This window comes from Propithecus coquereli, unplaced genomic scaffold, assembly GCF_000956105.1.
Source record: "Propithecus coquereli isolate 6110/MARCELLA unplaced genomic scaffold, Pcoq_1.0 Scaffold49, whole genome shotgun sequence".
Lineage (NCBI taxonomy): Eukaryota > Metazoa > Chordata > Mammalia > Primates > Indriidae > Propithecus > Propithecus coquereli.
Window position 1 is genome coordinate 3,168,087 of NW_012150729.1, and position 6,464 is coordinate 3,174,550.

Here is a 6,464-nt window from a genome sequence, read left to right on the forward strand (position 1 = left end):
TTTTTCACCTGGAATACAAAGACAGCCTTAATTGTAGGCAACAGATTTTAACAACAATGATAATTTGAGTGGAATAGAAAAAAATTTCTATGGTTTAAGGCCACAGTTTTTTACAACTCAGGGATGAGAAGCAAGCCCCCTAAGAAAAAAAAATAGCTGCCATTTTACTAAAAGCAAAGCTCTGTGAATATATCACTGTCTAATCTTTACAATACACAGCAAGTTAAATATTTATTTTTGTCTTCATTTTACCAATAACAAGATAGGGGCTTAGAACAGGCAACCAAGTTGCTTAAAGCCACATCTGGATCTGAATACAAAACCACACTGCCTTTCTAGAGCAAGGCTTGGCAAAGTAGTCTGCTAGTTTATGCAAAATCCCCTAAGCTCCTCAGAATCTGCTTTGACTGCTGTCTGAATCCATTCACAGCCACCAGATAGCTAAGATAGCAAGACATCTAAATACTAAACAATTGGCAATTGGGGTATTTCTTAGTTTAGTTTTTTTTGTGTGTGTGTGTGATTCAGTGGTTTTTAGTACATTCAGAACGTTGTATAACCATTACCACTATCTAATACCAGAACCTTTTCATCACCCCCAAAGAAAACTACCTCACTCCCCTCCCCTCTTTCCCAGCTCTTGACAACCACTAATCTACTTTCTCTCTATGTATATTTGCCTGTTCTGTACATGTCACATAAAAGGAATCACTCAATATGTAGCCTTTTATGTCTGACGTCTTTTACTTAGCATAATATTTTGAAGATTCATCCATGTTGTAGCAGGAATCAGTACTTCATTCCTTTCTAAGGCTGAAAATTATTCCATTATATGTATTTACCACATTTTGTTTACTCATTCATAAGTTGCTGGACATCTGGGATGTTCCACTTTTTGGCTATTATGAATAATGCTGCTATGAATAGTCATGTACAAATTTTTGTCTGGACTGTGTTTTTAATTCTCTTGTGTAAATACCTAGGAGTAGAATTGCTGGCTTGTATGATAACTCTATGTTTAACTTTTTGAGGAACTGCCAACTGCTTTCCAAAGCAACAGTGGAGATTCCGTTTTTTAAGAATCAGATCCACGAGTTTTGGATTATCACACGATTGACTTTTCGTCCTTTTCAACGGCTGCAGATTTGACTGAGGACATTAGAAGAACATAGGATCGAGAGCCCAGTGGCAGGGCAGGTCTCTGCAAGAAGGGCCCATCCTTATACTTTTCTCTAGACTGAACTGGGTTGTCAGTAAGAAGGAGGCAAGATGAGGCTGGATGTTTAAAAAAGTCTCTTTGGAAGAGCTGCTCTGCTGAGGGCAGTTGAGCAGGAAGCTGGAAGACCAGAATGTGGGAGTCAGAAAAAGGATTTTCTTAAATTTGAACTGTTTAAGCATTTTGAGTGCTCATGGGGTATATGATAGCGATCTGGAGTGATGAGGGGGTGAGTGCTATGGGTTTCCTCTCTGCTTGGTACAGTGGTATGGTGATGTGAGTGGCAACTGGTTAAAATAAGTATAACTTAAATTTTATTTTTTTCTCTAATTGAGAATGAAAACATTCCTTTTATTGGCAATGAAAATGGATCAAAATAGATATTTCTAAAGCACCCAGGAGCCTAATTTCCTGGAATATACTATTCTCTTATACCGAAAGCTTGAGTCTACTAATCTAGAAATGATGCAATAATTATTATAGATTACTTATACTGAAAATTACTACAAATAAAGTTTGCTTTTTTTTAAAAAAAACAGGGTTTTAAAAAAGTTATTGAGGTGAAATTTACATAATAAAATCAATCCTTTAGAAGTGAACAATTCAGTGGCATTTAGTTCATTCACAATGTGATGCAACCACCACCCCATTAGGTACCAAAACAGTTCCACCACTCCAAAACAAAAGCCCATATTCAATAAGCAGTTTCTCCTCATTTCTCCCTCCCTGCATCCTGTGGGAACTGCTAAACTGCATTCTGTCTCTATAAATTGACCAATTCTGAACATTACGCCTAATGAAATCATACAAACAGCCTTCTGTGTCTGGCTTCTTTCACTCAGTGTGGATTAGATGTATACTATGGTATGCGTCAATACTTCATTCCTTTTTATGGCTGAACGGCATTCCACTGTGTGTATATAGCACAATTTGTTCATCCATTCACCCAGTGATGGACATTTGAGGTTTTTCTACCCTTTGGCTATGGTGAATAATGCTTCTATGAACATGTCTGCACAGGTATTGGTTTGAGTTCCTGTTTTCAATTCTTTTGAGCTTATGTGTAGGAGTGGAATTGGTGGGTTATATCGTAATTCTATGCTTAAATTTTTAAGGAGCTGCCAAACTGTTTTCCACAGTAGATGAACCACTTTACATTCCCACCTGCAATGTATGAGGGTTCTAAATTCTCTACATCCTTGCCAACATTTATTTTGTTTTTTAAAAATTATTATAGCCATCTTTGTAGGCATAAAGTGGTATTTCATTGTGGTTTTGATTTGTATTACCCCAAAGACTAAGCATGTTGAGCATCTTTTCATGTGCTTGTTGGCCGTTTGTATATCTTCTTTGGAGAAATGTCTATTCAAGTCTTCCGCCACTTTTTAATTGTGGCGTTTGTCTTTTTGTTGTTACATTATAAGAGTTCATTATATATTCTGGATACTATACCCTACAAATGAAGTTTTTTATATACATGTAAATATGTACGTACATATAGCTGTAGCTACAATACATACATAAAAATGTGTATATAATATATATGAAGTTCTTTTTCAAAAATGAATAAAATTTTAATGGTAAAAATGGCACATTTTAATAAATTACACATTTTACCAATTACATTAATAGCTTCCATTTTATTTATTTTCTGGGAAATATGACGGAAGAATAATGTGAATATTGAGTTGCTATTTATAAGGTTTATTATAAAATTTTTAACACTGTGATAGAGATTCCTATTTTTTGTTAAGAGGAATTACCATGCAAAAGACTCTAAGTGTACATCAAGTAACTGATACTGGGATTTCCTATAGCAGGTTTCACTGGGCACTGCTTTTTCGTAAAGAAGATTATGTAAACAATGTTTTATGACTCCTGATACTGTAACTTGAAAAAGTAAATAACATAAGCACTCCGGATATGTTGGAAGTGCTTTTGCAAGCTAGAGGTGACTTTTTAAAAGCACAAATTGATAGTCACTTAACTAAAAACAGGGGAAGATGTAAAAGACTTATTTTACATGGAATCTTCTAAATTTTACTTTTTGTTTTTCTCAAAACCTGATCTGGAGGAATAAAATCTCAGGTTTACACGTTCATTGTTCTTTATTTCTGGAGTCTTTGCTTTGGCAGCCTGAGTGCTGCTGGCATGACGCACTAGATGTCAATTTGGGGACCGTTCCTGTGTGACATCGTGAAGGCTTCACTCCCACCCTGCCCCCATCTATAGTTCCATGGCCATGGTGTGGGAGTTGGCGGGAGAGCAAGTGTGGGAAGACACGGTGCAGGGGTAACATTAGAGCGAAGACATGAAGAAGAAACACTGACGAGTGGAGGAGAGGTGACAGGAAGATTGGAACGCTAACGGCATTTTGAGTCCAGTCACGAACTGGATTTACATACTGGATGGCTTGCCCTTTCATACACTCAGTTTTGCTGGGGCCTGAAACAAGATACAGACCCTGTAGAAGTTATGGTTATAGAAGAAGGCACAAAACTTCATTTTTGAAACCAACCTACAAATGTTTATTTAGCAGTCACTTAATGGCTACTTTATTAACAGTACTTCAATACTAATAATGGCTGATAAGGGCCTGCTACTAGGCTTGCATTTATTTAAACTCTATATTCAACATTTGATTAATGACAGTAATAGGTAACAAAGCCATTTAAAAAGGTGTTCCATATATTCCTCTGAAATACCTGACACCAGGCACTTGTCAGTATTACAGAGAGGCATGATAGTGGTAGGACCATGATTCAGTAGATTTATGGAATCTTAGGTGAGTTCCATGACTCACACCTTATTTTCCTAATCAGAAATACATGTATTTTAATTTCTAATATACATAGGGTGTTTTTTTGTTTTGTTTTTTTTGTTTTTTTTGTTTTTGAGGCAGAGTCTCCCTTTGTTGCCCCGGATGGACTGCAGTGGTATAATCGTAGCTCACTGTGACCTCAAACTTCTGGGCTCAAGTGATCCTCCTTCCTCAGCCTCCTGAGTAGCTAGGACTATAGGCACGCACCACCACACCAGCTAATTTTTCTATTTTTTGTAGTGATGGGATCTCGCTCTTGCCCAGGCTGGTCTCGAACTCCTGACCTCAAGCAATCCTCCCACCTCAGCCTCCCAGAGTGCTAGGGTTCAGTTGTGAGCCACCGTGCCTGGCCCAGAGTTTTGAAAATTAAATGGAATAATATATACAGGGCACCTGGTATACAGTTCACATCTAAAATAAAGCAACCAAATTATTACTTAAAATAGAAATTGATACCCACAGGCCAAATCTGGCACACAGATGAGTTTCTTCTACTCATAAATTAGTTGTCAAGGTTCAAACTTGAGAGAGAGTTTACATTTAAAAATCCAGTTTTCTGGTTTCTCTTGACAAGAGTCAGAAGGTCTGGCAACAATAAGCTTATATTTTTTCATGGTAACAGTTTGAACTCAGAGCTGTTATCCCTTTAGATGTGCTCACCAGCTCACCAGAGTCCCACCTTAGTTTAGCAGGGACCTCGCTGACCCCTTCTTGTGTTGCTTCGTTCATTCTGATTGCCTGCCTGGCCTCAGCAGTTGCTTGAAATTGGGAGCTACACTCCAAGGCATCTGTTACATTTCTCTAATACAAGATTTTCAACTATCAATTTAACTCATATAAAATCAGTCTCAGCAAGGAAGACAGTGGGTGGTGATGGTAACGGCAAACCCCTTGAGAACGTTATCACACCAGGATCAAGCCAGGTGCCATGGTGGTTCCCCGGCCTCACTCCTACTGCCTGCGTCAGGGAGAACCCTTCAACCTCGGTGTTTCTAACCAAGCATTTGTTATCCAACCAAGCATTTCCCACCCTATTCCTATAAATAGAGCCTCAAAAGAGACCCACGTGAGCTCCATATTGAGAGAAAACAGTGTAACCTCTGTAATCTCAGAAGAGGTTGAGATCCAGAGGAGAGAGGAGTAAATGGACACATGGGATTAACTCCTATGTATCCCATACACAAGCCTCGGATTTTGAAAGAATGATTTATGGTTTAGGAATTGCCTTGCACTACCCCCTAAAGGGACACAGAAGAATTCTTAGGTCTTGCAAAGCATGGTTTGAAAGCCATGGGGTCTAGCCTGGAAGCTGTGGCACACAAGGAGTAATTGAATCACAGTAAGAGAAAGAGCTCACCCAAATTGTAAGCATTAGAACTCAATTCTCTTGATTCTGTTGGCAGTTTTGCAGGTACACAAGGCCCCACTCGGTTACATCAGTGGGATCCTAGAAAGTTTAATTCACCCATGTTGGATGGTTAACAAGAAAAATATGATCTAAAATGCACAACTTTAAGAAAGTGTACTTCACTGACTTATTTTTCATAACTCCAAGCTTAAAATACGATTTTAAAACAACCAACCAACTGAACTTCAAGGGTTAAAATGATGACCTGAGCAGGAGATAGAAACAGTATAATGCATGAGTATCCTTGCTTTAGAATGTAAAAGAAACTATTAAGTAAAATATATTTTAAAAACTAGTTTTTTTTTTTTTAAATAAAAGCTGCTAAAGTGATCAATAACATTCAGAGATTTATTTGAGTCTTTGCAGCCTGAACATTTTGTGCCAAACTTCCTCAGTCTGCAGTGTCCCGGTGGTGATTCATCTAGAGGCAGCGAGTATCTAAGTTAGGACAGTGCAGTAGGCTGTTTCCATTTCCTAATCCAAATTATTTTTGTTTCAAAGACCAACTTCTTTTAGCTTTCTGGTTAAAATTCATGTCCTCTCTAACCCTACTCTCCTGACCAGGCTGCCTGCTTCCCAGGGATTTTTCTTTCTTTTTGCTTTGAGGGGGACAGTAGCAAGTTCCTATTGCATGCTAAGTTCCAGAAAAGGTGGATATGATTCCAGTGTAAGATTGCACATAAGGATTCTAGTTCTGTGGGCTCTTCTATCCAAAAAAGCTGTGGATACATTCAGCAAATATTTCTTGAGCTCCTTCTATTTAATACCTAATTCCAGGTACTGTCTAGGACCTGGTGGCAGAAAGGTAAAAAGACAGACAAGCTCTCTGCTCACAGGGAGCTTGTATTTGAATGGGTGAAAGAGGTAACAAAGACATGCAACGATGAAATAATTTCTGAGCCTCCTAAGTGCTATCAAGAAAACAAGATGAGATAATGTGGTTGGAAGTCTCCGGCTGTGGTGGGAGCAACACTAAATCCACTGATCAGGGACATTCCCTCTAAGGCAGTGACACCTGG